We start from the raw sequence: 17,500 nt of genomic DNA, 5'->3' as shown, positions 1-17,500 counted from the left end.
ATCAGTTTGTTAGGTTAGGTTCGCTCTGTCAGTAGCGAACTTCATGTCTTTGAAGCCTCGCACCCCAGCAGCAGCAATCTTTTGTCTTAACGCTTCGTTATGTAGCCACGGTCCTTAACTCCGCATCCATTTGCATCCTCTCGCAGTCGCCGCTCCTCAACTGTTATTTATCCTTCACCTAACAGCTTGATTTGTTTCCCTGTCGTCAACATACATACTACCATTTTTCATTCTCGTATATGTACGATAGATTTTATCTCTTCATTCTTCTTGTCTGGTACGTTTCGACTGCTTTCAGAGCCATTTCTCATTACCCGCCGTTTTTGTACGTAGCCACCCCACGTATTTCATAAGCAAAATAAACCCCGTTTGACGATGGGGTTAAAAGCGACGTCGCCGGGGGAAAATGGTACATCTCCTCCAGGTTAACAAGTGTACGTAACGAGAGGAGGAATGTGACGTGACCCCTACCTCCCTCTCGTCCGTCCGTGGCCAAGACGCCCGCCCGGACTCCCCATCCCCGGGGCGGCTGGTCTCCACGATGTTTGTGGCCATATGTTGGTATTTCTGCCGGTGTCATCGGGCCAGTCACAACAACACTGGGAGAGGCCACCACCCTCGTAAAACAATACTGTTTAGCCACGCAAGGCTAAAACCCTCCCCCCTCTAGTCCCACTCCAATCTTGAAGTTCGTTATTAAACCTTAATTCCCGCTCAGTAGGAGAACATGAGCGAGGGTGGAATCGTAATTCTCTCTCTCTCTCTCTCTCTCTCTCTCTCTCTCTCTCTCTCTCTCTCTCTCTCTCTCTCTCTGGGAAGGAGGAACAACTTGTGGAAAAACCTTAAATCGTGTGAAGGATATTATTCTTTGTCTTTCCTTTGCAATTACTGATTTCTTTTTTCTTTTCTCGTAGAGACGCGAGGCACAAACAAACGATATCTTAAAGTGGTGTCTCACTGTAGGCCACCAAGCCTCTTCTTATTTCGTTACTTAGATTATAAGTAAGGTAATGGTGAGTCAAGAAAAGAAGATTGCCCCCCAGTGTATGGTTATTACATAAGCGGTAAATAAGAGTAATCTAAACGAGTGAAGGAAAGAGTGATCTCAATTCTGGAGAGCAGTGATAATTACCCTCCCTCGCCTCATGGCGGTGTATGATAATTACGATTTGTATATCTACGGGAAAGGTATTAAAAGACGAATCGGACTCTTTAGAGAAATAAGATTATTAATGAGGATGTCTAGACGTAATTCTATAGATGGGTATTTACTTTTGTCTTCACAGACTTTTGAAATAAATTTTGAAAGTTATCTGATTTGCATTGCGATGGTAGGGAGCGTATGGGCTTCCGCCGAGCAAGAAACAGAAAACACGCTCGAATGACCTTAATGGCTTCAACAAGATAAATTTCATGACAAGTACGTCACAGGTTTCCTTATCTAGGGTGACAGTAGCGAAGAATTGCATTAATAGCTTCCGAGATACTTTGTGGGCGCCCCTTACTCAGGCCATCTTGTGCCCGCAGGCTAGCATTCCAGGTTGTGCTTAGTGAGTGGCCCACCCCCGAGACTTATTATGCTCAGTTCAGGGCCGGTGGCCGGAGTCAAGAGTTGGAGGTGTTGGTTGGTATCCAATCATGTTCAGTTTTGTGTCTGTCGGTGTTTAGTTCTGATGTCTTTGTGACAGTTCACGCCAGAGGATTTGAGCGAGCCATGCAATTTGAAGTAGGTGGATGATAGTGATGTGTTCGTATATATATACATTATATATATGCGTGAGTTGTGCCGTATTAAAGTACTTCGTGACCTTGTGAAATGTTGTTACGGTAAAGTATTGGGAATATAGCAAGGCCAGGACAGTGCTTCTATATGCTATATACGTGAAGGGTTATTTGTATGTTCACCCGCTCCGTGCTGCTCATTACTCAAGCAGGGAGAGAGGAGTACCAGGTGAGCTGCTTCAAGGTAGGCTGCTGCAACCTGTGCTGTTATTCGCCGCCTGTTGGCTCTATGTTGCATATCACATGACAGTCACTCGACAGCACTCCTTGACCCCCCCCCCTCCCTTCCTCACCTCCTCCTTCCTCCTCTCCCCCCCCTCACCTTTTACTTAACCTGCCCTCACCGCTACTGGGCGCCGGGGACACTGTCCTCCTCAGACACTGTCGTAGGACATCGTAGGTGTGGAATATTAGTGATCTACCGCTTTATTGCCACACCAGCGAGGGGGGGTCATTGGTCTGAAACATTTGTGGAGATCATGTAGAATCTTGTAAGAACCGGAATGCTCTTGATGAGGTTGGGTATTTAACTGGATATTGCAAAAGGATTAGTTTTTTGCAAGATATTGTTTTAGGGACGGTGTTGGGACGTTGCCAAATTGCAGTGTGGGATGTGTGTGTGGCACTTGATAAGCGATGAAAACTAAGACAGTAATGAGGGTATTAATGGAGTGTTGGAGAGTGGGAATGGATTGTTTACTCGATGTTGTTATTTTTGGAGGTGGGGAGGTGGTTCATGTGGGAGGCTTTGGAGACACTTCAGTAAACCCTTCAAAGGCTAGTTATGCGCGATTGTTACGATACACTTAACAGGCGTTCCGTTCGAAAATGTTGGAGTGTTGTTATGAGGGACTCGATAATACTGCTTACGAAGTTTTCAGTGCATATCTAGAGCACGTACTGGCCATCTGAATAAGGCAGTGTTTTAGAGTATTAACATTGGTACCATTACTTCGGGAAGATGGTATTATAAGACAATTCTGAAAGTGTCACTAGTTGAGTGGGAGCTGTGGAGACAACAGGATACTTTTGTCGAGGTACAGATGAGTGACCTGCGATGTTTTGGGGAGACATCGTTCGAAGACACTGTTGATTAGAGATCTTAAACAGTCATTAGGGTCGTTAGGATGGATGGGTGCCCTCCATAGAGGCGTTGGTTGCGAAGGCACGCACGTAGGTGGAGCACCGTTGCGGTGGTGACTGTTGCAGTAGCCAACTGTGAACATTCACTGCTGCAGATGTGGCCGGTGTAGCGGTGCGAGGCGTTACCATGGCGATCACTACTTGTGTATTCATGCAACAGTTACCTCGTTACAGCCACTGATGAAAATTCACTCGCGAAAGCCAATTCTTTTTCGCTTCGTTCTAATCTTTGGAGAACTGGGTGACGTGCGATTATTTCTCCTGCCGTGGTGGTGTGTGGCGTCCCCTGGTGGTGTGAGGTACAGTGGTGGTTATGATTTGGAGGTTATTGCTGGCTGACTGTGGTGGGTGGTAAGGGTGCTGGTCGCAGTGGGTGGTGATAGGGTACTGTGGTGCACAACTTAGATGAGAGACGATTGTGGAATAGTGGTTGAATAATGTGGTGGTGGTGGTGCAACGCGCTGGTGTTGTGGAATGATGGTGGTGTGTTGTGATGACTTTGTAGTGTTGTTTCAGTGAAAATTGCCGATGGTTAACACTGTAGCGGTGATGGGGGTGCAGTGTAGGCCCACAGTCCAACACTGAATTGGTGCAGTGCGATGGTTGTGTCGTACAGTGATTGCGTAGTTTGTCAGTGTCATTGTGTTTAGTGGTTTTGGCGGCGTAAGGCGTGACGGGCATTGTATAAATGGGGTTACGACACTGCATTGTCTTGTGGGGGAAGTGTTGTGTGTTGTTGCAGTGCTCTGGAGTGGTTCAGTGCACCGTTGGTGTGTTGTGGGAGAGGCAGCGTGGTGGTAACGCAGTGAAGTGTGTTGGCAGTGCTGTTGGTGGGTGTGGTGATGGTGGTGGTGGGAAGTGATAGGGATAGTGTGGTGGTGATGGTGTGGAGAGTGTGATGATGGGAACGGTTCATTGTGGTGATGGGATCGATAGGAAGATATTGTGGTGATGGGATCGATAGGAAGATATTGTGGTGATGGGATCGATAGGAAGATATTGTGGTGATGGGATCGATAGGAAGATATTGTGGTGATGGGATCGATAGGAAGACATTGTGGTGATGGAACCCCCATAAGGGTGGTGATAGGGAGTCTGTGCTGATGGAACCCAAATAAGGGTGGTGGTATGGAGACAGTGTGTAGTGATGGAACCGATATAATGTGATGGTAGGGAGACAGTGTGGTGATGGAACCGATGCAGTGTCGTGGTAGGGAGACAGCTAGTGATGGGACTGGTTCAGTTTAGAGGTACGGAGACGTTTTGTTGATGAGACCGATATAATATGGTTGTAGGGAGACAGTATGATAATGTCATGGTAGAGACAGTGTGGCGATGGAGCATAGTGTGGTGGAAGGTAGACCCCGTGGTGATGGGACCAATACAGTATCATGGTAGGGAGGCAGCGTGGTGAGTTGGCCTATGCAGTGTGGTGGTAGAGACGATGGAGTGATAGACGCGAGACAGTTTATTCATACGAACGATACAGTGTAATGACTCGGGATGGTATTTACCGTAATGGAGTGGAGTGGTCACCTCAGTTGACTGTGGTGGTGAACTTCGTCCGCTTGTATAGTGGCCGTGAGGTAGTGGGAGTGGGAGTGTCGCACTAGGCGTGGCAGAGTGTTGTAGTGGGCGTGGTAGTGTTGCAATAGGCGTGGCAGAATGTTGTAGTAGGCGTGGTAGTGTTGCAATAGGCGTGGCAGAATGTTGCAGTAGGCGTGGTAGTGTTGCAGTAGGCGTGGCAGAATGTTGTAGTAGGCGTGGTAGTGTTGCAGTAGGCGTGGCAGAGTGTTGTAGTAGGCGTGGTAGTGTTGCAGTAGGCGTGGCAGAGTGTTGTAGTAGGCGTGGTACACTACGATAATAGACTTTGTACAGTGTTGTATGTAGTAAGTGCGGTGCCTTTTGTGGTCGGTATGGTGCATATAGTACAGTGTACTGCAACACGCTCATTACTTATAGTGTACTGCAGTACTGTATGGCGCACTCATTACTTATAGTGTACCCCAGTACAGTGTAACGCACTCATTACTTATAGTGTACTGCAGTACTGTATAACGCAATCATAACTTATAGTGTACCCCAGTACAGTGTAACGCACTCATTACTTATAGTATACCCCAGTACAGTATAACGCACTCATTACTTATAGTGTACCGCAGTACTGTATAACGCACTCATTACTCATACCCCAGTACAGTATAACGCACTCATTACTTATAGTGTACCGCAGTACTGTATAACGCACTCATTACTTATAGTATACTGCAATACTGTATAACGCACTCATTACTTATAGTGTACCGCAGTACTGTATAACACACTCATTACTTATAGTATACTGCAATACTGTATAACGCACTCATTACTTATACCCCAGTACAGTGTAACGCACTCATTACTTGTACTGTGCTGCAGGTGTAGTGCAACACACTCTCTACTTTTACTATTTGCAGGCGTGGACACCAGCAGAAGTGATATTTACCCGTTGTTCATTTAGAACTTGCAAAATACACTCGCGGACTTGGCATGTTTATTTGATTGATGTGTATTTGTACTTTGATAACGCGATATGTTGCCGAGCGTACATTTCGCGTGGGAACCAGTATGCCAATTCAGACTTTTAAAGCTTCATATACCCTATAGCATACACTAACACTACTTTTACCCCCATACTTAACGTGGCATGAATATATTTTACGTATTCACGCCATTGCTTTGAGCGGAAAAGTCCCGAACATTTTATAATGTTCTGTTAGTTGACTCTATAGTCATCATTTTTTTTTTTCACCCTCTCCCCCTTCTCGTCTGACATTTCGTAAAAAAAAGCGAATTTACAATTTGTGTCCCCGGCACGAACAGGAAGAGGGGCGGCTTTTCCACAAAATCCTCACTAATAGAGATTTGTGGCTGTGTGTAAGTGTTGATTGGAGTGACATTATCACGCGTAACCCCCTCTCTGCAATTTTTTTTCTTTTTCTTTCATTTTTCCGAAATATTTTGTCAATGGTCGTATTCTCTGGGTACAAGGGAGGAAGAATGGTGGCCCACTTATCTCCGACGTGGTCATGTAAGGCTGTTGAGTGGGTGGGCGCGGGGGGCTGATTGGAAACCAACCTTTCTTTATCATCAGTTACGAAAAGTAAGAACAAAGGAGGAGCTAAGAGAGGATTCTTCCACCTGGAGGCCCAGGCGTCTGTGTACTCCTGACGCTACCTCGCAAAAGCATGAGAAGCGAACGGGTAAAAAAAAAAATGAAAATTGCAAGTTCATGAATTCATTGCATTACCTTATCATTTATCCATTTTCCTTCCTATACTATAGTGAGCTCGGCTGGGAATTCCATCTTTCGGATGAGGGAAAAAGAGAGAAATTGAATGAAACTGAAACTATAGCGTAATATATGCAAATTCCCTGAGGGTCGACTTTCGTTGTATGTATCCGTGACTTCGACAACACCCGGCATTATGTGTCCGAAGCGTAACGTATTAAAAACACCTCGAAGGTCGTCCCCTCACTACATGTATCCTCCGCAACGGGATGAAGTGCTTCATTGGAAAACAAACTGCTCTCAGATGTAACCCAGACCCGTAGGTGTACGCGATGTCAAACAAGGCATCAAGAAAAGGGTTGATAAGGACAGAAGATAGTGGGGTTTAAACGTGTGTGAATGCAATGGTGCAACAGTAGATAGTGGGGTTTAAACGTGTGTGAATGCAGTGGTGCGACAGTAGATAGTGGGGTTTAAACGTCTGTGAATGCAATGGTGCGACAGTAGATAGTGGGGTTTAAACGTCTGTGAATGCAATGGTGCGACAGTTTAAGTTGTACTACCCGTTACAAAAATCTAGTTCAGTTCTCTTCTTAATTGAGATTTTGGGTGACGTGCACTACCTACACTGCTTTGCTAAAGTGGTATGTTGGGGGACTTATACTGATGGACTTTACTGGACGAGTTCGCTACTGAAGAGTTGGTGTGTGTGCTATGAACTGTCGTCTCCAGATCTCCTGTTTTCAGTGATAATCATTAACTGTTAAGACTATGTAAATGCCATCACAATTTTCATGTTCAACGTATTAAGTGCCTTTTCCCAGTCTCAGGGTTTTATGAAAGTTACTTTCATCCATCATAGTTTTTCTTTTAATTTTCAAATTTCATTTTCTATGTATTTTTCAAATTCAGTTATTTCCGAGTCATTTCCTGTTAACTATCGGTTCCCTGGTTAGCATCAGAAGCCCCGGTAGGTGTCGTTATTCTAGCGATAGTCGTTAGCCATCCTTGCAAATGGGGCCATTCTGGTTTATTCAACACTTTTTTTTTTTTTTTTTGCGTTTCGCCGCGATTACGGAACTCGTACACCGCTGGTAGGATAGTCGTATAAACCCCCTCGTATAAACCCGGCTGGACGACCACTTCACCGTCAGGCCATTACGTGGATCACTAAACCACTAACCCCTCCTTTTCTCTCTCCCTCCTACCCTACCTTCGTAGAACACGACGGCACGACCCTTGAGTACGATGACGTGTGACCCTGGACCTGACCCAGCACAGAAAAGGTCGTACTTAAAGGCCAGGCCATTGTACTCACGGGTCATACCCAGGGAGGGGCTATAGAGATGCTTCTCACGCTTGTAACTCCGGTTTTGTTTACGAGGTCTGCAAGGGGGAAAGCATAGTTGTTTGTCAACGTACGTTTGTCACGCAATGTGAATGGTTGTGTATTTATAATTCTCGTTAAGGCAGTAAGTTTTAAGTTAGATATCACTGATCTTACGGTTATGTCCGTTGTATAACAGTGACGGTTATGTCCGTTGTATAGCAATGACGGTTATGTCCGTTGTATAGCAATGACGGTTATGTCCGTTGTATAGCAATGACGGTTATGTCCGTTGTATAACAGTGACGGTTATGTCCGTTGTATAACTAACGGTTATGTCCGTTGTATAACAGTGGCTGTTATGTCCGTTGTATAACAGTGACGGTTATGTCCGTTGTATAACAATGACGGTTATGTCCGTTGTATAACAGTGACGGTTATGTCCGTTGTATAACAGTGACGGTTATGTCCGTTGTATAACAGTGACGGTTATGTCCGTTGGATGACAGTGATCCTAGCATGCGAAAACAATGAATGTGATATTCACAAGATGCAAATATGTAGATTATCTAAACCACTCAGAAAATCAAATAAACTTAACTTTCAAGAACTGGAGGGGTTATATTCAGTGAGGGATGTGAACATAATTGCATGAGTGGATCTAATTAAAGACATGGTATGAATTCATCTTGCATTATGACAGGCATACAAATTTCACCAGTGTCAAACCCAGGAAACACTACTAAAACGCCTCATTTATATCCACTACCGTCACGCTATGAGACAGTTACTCTCAATTATCAAGTATTTTAGTTCTGGGATGACCGTCTTCCTCCCTGCAATCATGCTTATTCTCAAACCACAGTCAAGCTAGACGCTTAATACGCTACCCAATTGATTTCATGAAGGTGTTAGAGCAAGCTTCTCATCCCGCAGGTGTCCCATATGATATAGCTGGCTGGGTCTTGAAGGCTTGGCCAAAGGTCAAGGCTTGAGTGACTAGGATGTTACCGACAATACCACGATGGCCACAGTGTGTGGCGCGTCGTTGCCACGCAGCCTGATAAGGAGTTGGTCAGTTGGGCGTCGTTGCCACGCAGCCTAATAAGGAGTTGGTCAGTTGGGTGCGTCGTTGTCAAGGGGTGCTCCGGAGGCGATATCAAGTGGCTAGTCTCGTTGCCTAAGGTCGCCGCTGGTAACTGTCCCCTCACCCACCAGTGACCGTAGGATTGGTAAGTTAACATTTCCGAAAGGAGGAGCGGAGTAGGACCATCGAGGCTTGACGTGTGGAGCTAAACTAGCAAGTGTTTCGTCTCGGCTGTGCGAAGGGTGTGTTGTGTGTGGGTGTGTGTGGTGAATGACGCCACGAAAACCCCCCAACCCCACCACCCCATGTGTTGATGACGTTAGGAATGTGATGATGATGATGATGGTTCGCAGTATTAAGGATGCTGAGAGGTCTGTAACGATAATGTTGACACGATAAAGACCATTGAACCGCCTTTATTGGCTATAAGGGCGTTAACAACAAGATGAGCCGGCGTGGTAGTTACCTAATGTTGGGTTTTGTATTCTTAATGCAGGGTCGTGAAACTTATTTTACATATATATATATATATATATATATATATATATATATATATATATATATATATATATATATATATATATATATTCAGTGGGTGATATTGGTTTACTAATAGACTAAGACAGTAGTAACACTAATTCGTCACACACATACGATATTTACAGTGATTAACATTACCTGCTAGCGATCAATTCTAGTAGCGAGCCTCCCGCGGTGAGCTCCTTACATTACCGTCGTCGGTTATTCTTGATTTGCTGGAGATGATTACGTAGCGGATCATGTTACAACTGCCGTATACTTTCTTGCATCGTCCGTGTCCCTTTATCTGCTCCACGTTGATGATATTGGATCGCCTCCTCCGTCCTCTACGCTTCGATGTGGGATCAAGGTGCACTGTTGCTCCTCTGATGATCATATTGCTCTTGGCCGCTCGCCCGCAGGTCTGTGTACCCTCTTTAACCCGGCTGTGATCCGGTACAGTATATAGATATTCGCAACAGTGTTCTAGCATATTCTCCACTGTGTGGTTCATCATGCGAATTAAATTGTATTAGGTTTCGAGTGGATATATACCATTTTTGTTTCGTATTTAAGGCATCTTTTGATTTCAGTGGTTGCATATTTTTTTTACACGTATTCCCACATGTTTATCCTATGTATGGTCGTGTTTTCATTGTAGAAATCTTAAATTCAGTGTCTTGAGTGTAATGTGATGTGATGTGTTTTTGTAATCATAAGGTCAGAAAGCCTAGTGTATTATTGTAATCATAAAGTTAGAAAGCCTAGTGTATTATTGTAATCATAGAGTTAGAAAACTTAGTGTATTTTTGTAATCATAAAGTTAGAAAGCCTAGTGTATTATTGTAATCATAAAGTTAGAAAGCCTAGTGTATTTTTGTAATCATAAAGTTAGAAAGGCAGAAAGCGTAGTATATAAATGCCTAGGATATTTTTGTAATCATGAAATTAGAAGCCTAGTGCCTCTTTTGTAATCATAAAGTTAGATAGACTATTAGAGTCTGTAGAACACGAATTACCACTTTTGTCCAATTTCTCATTGTTCAGTAATACGTTGATGGATTACATTCACTACGGTCCCTCCGTTCCAGCACAGCTGCATGTCTTCAGCAGTCAGGTTGCGCGTGTTCACTGCATGACTTTATATAATAAGCTTCTCCAGGAGCGAGGTTATCAAGCCCAAAGTCTCTCATTGGGTTACGACCCGTTGCCATCACCCCAAATCCCCAGCATAAGTCTGTGAAAGTGTATTTAATGATTATCATTATCATAATTATTATCATTATCATTACTGTTATTATCGTTATTATTATTATTATTGCTGTTATTATTATCATCATTAGAATGATTATTATTATTATTATTGTTATTATTATCATTATTATTATTATTATTATTATTATTATTATTGTTATTGCTGTTATCATTATTATCATTATAATGATTTTTTTTTTTTTTCCAAAAGAAGGAACAGAGAATTGGGCCAGGTGAGGGTATTCCCTCAAAGGCCCAGTCCTCTGTTCTTAATGCTACCTCGCTAACGCGGGAAATGGCGAATAGTTTAAAAGAAAAGAAAAAATATTATTATTATTGTTATTATTATTATTATCATTATTGCTGTTATCATTATCATCATTATGATTATTATTATTATTATTGTTATTATTATTATTATCATAATTATTATTATTATTATTATTATTATTATTGTTACTGTTACTATCATTATATTATTATTATTATTATTATATTATTATTATTATTATTATTATTATATTATCATTATTATTATTGTTACTGTTACTATCATTATATTATTATTGTTATTATTATTATTATTATTATTATTACTGAATAGCATTCAGTAAACGAGTTACACAACCTGTAAAAAATTCATTTATTGGTCATATTACAAGCGCAGCCTGGACGGCGTCAAAGAGGATTTGTGATGTGTTTTTATTACACTGTAAATCCCCCGTGGTAAAGATTTATTCATTTATATTTAGGAATTATTCATGACACCACCACCACAACAGGTAAAGGTCAACATTTATTTGCTTACGGTGTTTTCACATGTGATTTGGTCATGCTAAAAGAAGACACGGGTGTGTTTGACTCTGTTTTTTTACCCCCTGTGTTGTGTCAGCGGTTATGTATGATCCAGCGGGGGTGTTGGGGGTGTGGGCTGCCTTACCATCACCCATCACCACTGTAGTTCTGAACGTGCGCCGAGACCTTGCGTTAACGGAGAGAGAGAGAGAGGGAGAGAGAGAGAGAGAGAGAGAGAGAGAGAGAGAGAGAGAGAGAGAGAGAGAGAGTTGAACTCTTCATATCGAATTCTGATTGAAGAAAAATCCCAACGATCCTAAAAATCTTGGATTGAAAAAAAAAAGAAAGGAAGGGAATATGAGGCCTTCGTAACGAACTCCATCGAATGGAAATACTGATAAAGTCACGTATAGAAAAAAAAAAAAGAAAAACGCTTTTATAACGAACTCCAAATGATATGCTAATGATAATAGAAGTAATGGATTAAAAAAAAAAGGGGGGGCATTAAATATTTACCACCAGCATGTCAGGGGAAATAATTATGATGATGAAATTAATGGGATCTCGTGTTTTACGTGAAAGAAAAAAAAAACATACAAAAATTCGAATTGTAATTAAAAATCCACAGAAAGCACAGGAGCCCAGGGCAAAATCCACTAAAACGCTATATGCTTTTATGTATAGATAATCCGGGACGTTAAATGTTACGTATATCGTGCTTGTCCATGAACCAGACGCGACCTAAAAGTGTGGGAAAGTGAACCGGATGAATATCAGTGTGAGACTCACCATTGACGGCCATGTTTGACCTCCCATGTCCTTCCTATATGTTATTCGTGTTATTCAGCTCGTTTGAACCAGTCGCCTGGATTGTAATGGTTTCATTCTTATCTCGACTACTATTACTGTTTCTGCCCTGTTTCTTTTTAAAATGCTTTTCCAGGAAGAACCATCTGCCGTATGTGGAATGTTCATTTAGTGATTTTTCTTTTTTCTTTTGACTAGGAGTCAAAAATGTCTTAAGCCTCCACCAGGGTGGAGATAAGGTAGAGCAACGAATTACTTAGGAGGGATTTTTAATCTCAGTGTATTAGTTGCTTTTAGCTGTAATTAGCTTAGGACTTTTCAAAGCTAGACTTGCTCCTGAGCGTAGATTGCAAATGTTTTTTTTCCGCATTTGGTTGAAATGATATCTGCCTCTACATTTACCTAAGTTTAGCATAATATCATAAAAAGAAAACAAGAAGTAAGTAGGTTACTGGGCTGCTCCAAAGAACAGAGTAAAAGTGATTTTTCTTTTTTTCCGAATGATTTCGTTGAATTTCGAAATGATCAGTACAACTGGCGTTGTCTCGGTAGGTTTAGTACCCGTGAATGCGAGGCAAATTTCCTGATAGTTTTGGCAGCTCCACTTTATGGTTATTTCCGTCGAAATGTGAAATCAGTGTAATGTTTATGTTGGCAAATGACAGGAAAGGTCGTTGGCGATCGATTGATAGTATTACAATATCACGAAAATAGGGCAAACAAATTGAGGCCGGACTATTAATGGGTAATTCCTCGTTCATTGTCGTGTTGTATCACACAGAAATTGGTAATATGATTTTTTTTTCACCTTTTGTACAAACGTGATACTGTATTGTACATATCGTCATACAAGAGTGTGTGACTGGAAAAAGAAAAGAGAGTGAAGCGTTGAAAAGAACTTCAAATGTCCGTAGCCAATGTACATAACCATTCTGGACTTTATTAAAAGTCTAGACCAAACACAACTATTGTACGTGGAAAGTCTTAAGTACGTGGAAAAAAAATGAAGTCTTAAGTCAGAAATATAGTCTTTTGTCCGTACACGAGAAGCCATCTTTAAGGTAACCCCAGACATGAAACAACAGACAAGAAAAGGAAGTCAAAGACGACATTGCGAGTAGCAGTTCAGTGTTCATCACACCGACCTGTCCGCCATACAGAGCTCGACCGCTGTGGCTACAGCATCCAGGAGGAGCTCAAGCATTATAACCGTCACCATCACCGTCAGCGGGCGGGAGTGGGCGGGCCGGGCGGGCGGGCAGATCGCTGTGAAGAGCACTGAACACCCTCTCTCGACATCTTTCTCAGAATGTCTTTATGTTTCTTTCTGCAGTTTGCTCGAAGCTGACTTTCATCTCCTTACAGCTTTTTTTTTTAATATTTTTGCATACAGAGGTTGTGTTTGGTCCGGGTGTCTAATAAGACTCAGGTTGGTTGTTTACATTGCTTTTGGCTACGGGTTCCGTGCTGAGGTATGAGGCTGCAGGTAGCGGTGGCCTGTGTGTGTATATTGGTGACTGGATGTTGTGTTGGAGTGCAGGTCGCCTGCCGCCCAGCCTGCACCTCTTTCTGTCTTTGCCACTCCTCGACGTTCCCCGTTCCAGTAACAATTCCTGATAGATGTGTTCCTTGACCTCATATCTTGATAGATAAAGCGATTATCCTTTTTCTTACTAATCGCATTTCGTTCTCCTTTTTCTGTCTTTTCTTATAACATTCTGAGTCTGCCGCCAGTCTCTACCGCTGGTCTCTTGACGGATATGCTTCCCGTCTCTTATGAAGTTCTGTTACTCGTCTGGAAGGCCTATAGAGAGAAAACGTAGCTCTCTGGGAGGGTCAACTGCATTATCTTCGTAATTGCACTTGCCTGATGCATGTTTAGCGCGGGTTGATAACCGGGGAGGTTGTACCAGAGGCGAAAAATAGAGTAAAGTAACAGCACTGAGTTGGGTAGGCCAGCAACAATTAGCGGGTTGGGCCAGCAGCACATAGTGGTATGGGCCAACAGGAGTGAGCGGAGTGGGCCAACAAGAGAGAGCGAAGCAGGTCGGCAAGAGGGAATGGAGTGGCACAACAAGAGGGAGCAAGGTGGACCAGCAAGAGGGAGCGGGATGGGCCAGTAACACGGAGCGGGGTTGGGCCAGTAACAAGGAGCAGGATGGGCCTGGAACAGGATGCGGGGTGGGTCAGCGGGAGGGAGAGAGCGGGTTGGGCAAGCAACAAGAAGGAGCGGGGATGGGCCAGGATGAGGAGGGAGTGGAGTAACCGGAGGGTGGTGGCGTTGGCGGTTGGGTGGGGGAGGGCGTTACGAGGTAATCACTCCCTAGTGGTCCCTCGACTCACGAACCCAATTCCCAGGGAGTGTGTGATTGCTGCCTCCGTGGCTCGTCGCTCGGCCCTCTGCCAACCTTCGCCCCCGCGCCTCTTCCTTATTACATGTAGCCAGAGCCAAAAAGCAGTGTCTGACGCAACTACTCGCTACCTGTGTCAGGACTCGGGGTGAAGTGGCTGACGCTATCTCCCTTATAGAAAGATTGCTGACGCTATGTATCTCCAGTCACCTATGTCAGTCAGGACTTTCAATCTGACACTACCACCCGCTGCTTGTGTCAGCCCTACTCAAGAAAGGACGGAGTTGGCAGTGTCTGCCACTGCCTCAGGTTTTCGATCTGTTCACTCTAAGGGAAGGTTAACATCGAAGGTAATCCTTATGAGGGAACTCAGCCCTTGACGTGTGCGAGATGATTATTTTTTCCCCTCATGGAACTCAAGGCTCCTATGTTGCTTAATGGGCAAAGGGAACCAGGACTTGACAGCAACGTAGGTAGAGAGAGAGGTTGAGGTTCGCTGTAACAAGTCTCAGTTCTTCATCCAGGTTCCTTTCTTCATTGTCTGTCGGTTAGAAATGTTTCTCCCATCATCACTGCGCCACCATACCTGTATAGCCACATTTGCATCCCCCTTTATTCAAATGTTCCATTCTGATGCATTTACGGGGAAGATTTGCATATCCCGTATTCACACATCCTATTGAAATGCATGTACCTGCACGTGTGTATCTGACTAACGCCAGCGTTAGTTCCCAGTGCATCAGCGCACTTACCAGATCTACAATGAGGATGTCTGCACTCGGCTGCTCCATACACACACACACACACACACACACACACACACACACACACACACACACACACATTGCTTACGCCTGAAGCCCCTTTTTACACCCAGCCATCTGTACCAAAACCCCTCTATGTCCCCTTCTTATACGTAGTGTCTTTGGGTTCAGCCCCTCTACACTCGCGTCCTCGAAGCCTGAACCCTTTTTTAGCCCAGCCATGCTGCGCGGATTCTCGCTGTTCTCATCATCGCCTTCCCGGTGTATATTGCAAAGTTCCGCAGTAATTAGCGTCCTGGCAGAGGCTGTGTTCACATCCAGATCAGCCACACATTCAACGCCATAATGTGTAAAGAACTGCCTTGTTAGTCGACGACTTTGCTTCCGGTAATACAGACGCAATGTTTATCACGCAGCGTCACGCTCAGCTAATTCCGTGTGTGCTTGTTGATCCCATTTACCTCGTGACCTGACAAGCACTGTAATTTCGCCTGTTCTTTGCTGGGCCTACGTGCTAGTTGCGGAGAGCCCCAGTCGCAAAGGTCTTGTGTCTGACTGGGTTCCATTGAAGGTGTTTCTCTAAAGCTACTGTCGTTTTGAAGCGGCTTGACGGGCCAGACGATTGTACAGAAGAGATGCATCTTGTGTAACCTGGAATTTTTTGGGATATGCCTAAAAGGTACACTGGAAGTGCGTTAGAAGGGCCTTCAATCCTCTGTCACCAGCGAACTATCAAGACTCTTTTACGTGTTGAAGAGGAGATACTTCATCGCACAGAAGAGCTGTTCTAACCCGCTAGAAAGAGCTATACTTCGTATTATAGAGACATCCTCCTTCTTCAGACTTGTCCAGACATTTCCTCAGGCACGTTAGGAGGGACGATATGCTCCATCATGTTTGAGACACCTCCCTCCATCACGCTGGAGAGACCTTCCACATAACAAGTGACACACCCTTTGCGCTGAAGAGGCACAGTTTTCCATCACGATGGGTAAATTCTCTTCCCTCAGCGCCTCCGTCGGATAGAGACAGGGGGAATGTGGACGCCCCGTCGAAGCAAGGCTCCCATGATTATAGGGTTCCTGGCCTAGTGCGTGTGTAGTCGCACTTCAGGATAAAATCTGTCAAAATTGCTCCTGATTATGCGAGCTGGAGCCGAGTAAACGACCCGACTGCAGTGTGCTGACGTCTCCCACAATGTGCACCCTCGTTCTCTTCCTTCTCCGTAGCACCACCACCTCCCGGTGAGATTTCGCATGACCTTCCCAACTCCCCCACCCACGAGCTCCTCCTGGTGACAGGACTTCCTCTGCCTTCTGATCCGTCAGTCGTTCTCATTGACGCCAGCCAGTGACATGTACCGAACTCCTGCTTCATATACATACATATACATGGATGTATAGCATGGCCTGTCTGTGATGAATACCACAGATGTGACTGTTCTTTGTTGCTGTGATGGCTCGCCTCTGTCATGTGGGAGAAGTTTGGGGCGACGAACAATGGGTCTTGACACCCAGGTCAGGGGGGAGCGCTGAACCTGTTTCCTGAGTGTGGTGTTCGTCTCCTCCTCCTCCTCCCCCAACGACCCCAGCCCGACCAACACCCGATGACTAGCTACCCTTGTAGTCCCCACCTCTCCCCCAGAGGAAGGAGAGACCACTCTAAAAATGAGGAAACCATCTACGGCATTTCATTTTTTTTTTTTCTAAAGGAGAGCCTGGGACCTCCTCTTCTAGTCGTCTCTCCTCCCCCTGCGGTAGCGGAGCCTGGGACCTCCTACTGCCGTCTCCTCCCTGCGGTAGGGTAGTCATTAGGGGGCACCTCCTCCTGCCGTCTCTCCACCCCAAGCAGTGCTGCCCCACCCAGGCATTTCCTCTCCTCCGGAAGTCCTCGCCATTTTTAGTCGTCCGTGATTGGCCTGGAGTATTTCATGAATACAGAGCTTGGGGGAATACACTCATGTAGACACACACACACACACACACACACACACACACACACACATACATACACACACACACACACACATACATATATATATATATATATATATATAATATATATATATATATATATATATATATATATATATATATATATATATATATATATATATATATATATAGTGTAGAATAAAATGAGTGATGACACTGTGAATGCTGTTGTTACGTAGATGATCGTAAAACTGTATGGAAATAAAGGTCATAGGATGGTACTCCCCCCCCCCCCCCTCGGGATGTATAACCTTCAACCCTCCCCACCGCCCAACCCCCCATCCCGTTATCGTCCAAATAGGTCATTACGAACGAAGCCCTTCGAGTGTCTAGCTTCGCTACCGTATTGCACACAAGTACGTAATCCCCTCTCTCTCTCTCTCTCTCTCTCTCTCTCTCTCTCTCT

The 17,500-nt window shown here is 44.2% G+C and overlaps 1 protein-coding gene across 2 annotated transcripts in view; it reads left to right on the top strand.

Moving 5' to 3' along the window:
• The window catches only part of wake (wide awake), a 744,672-nt gene that overhangs the window by 93,743 nt on the left and 633,429 nt on the right, over positions 1-17,500 (top strand). Inside the window, exon 1 of one of the 2 annotated variants that reach the window (XM_071671230.1) lies at positions 1,657-1,726. The exons of the other annotated variant lie outside the window; for it this stretch is intronic. The gene's annotated coding sequence lies outside the window, so the exon portion shown is untranslated. Of the gene's footprint in view, positions 1-1,656; positions 1,727-17,500 lie in introns of those variants that run through there. 2 annotated transcript variants of the gene reach the window in all.

This window comes from Panulirus ornatus, chromosome 16 (assembly GCF_036320965.1).
Source record: "Panulirus ornatus isolate Po-2019 chromosome 16, ASM3632096v1, whole genome shotgun sequence".
NCBI classification, from domain to species: Eukaryota; Metazoa; Arthropoda; class Malacostraca; order Decapoda; family Palinuridae; genus Panulirus; species Panulirus ornatus.
Note: the sequence above shows the minus strand (reverse complement) of the source record. Positions and strands in the feature narration are given on the sequence as shown.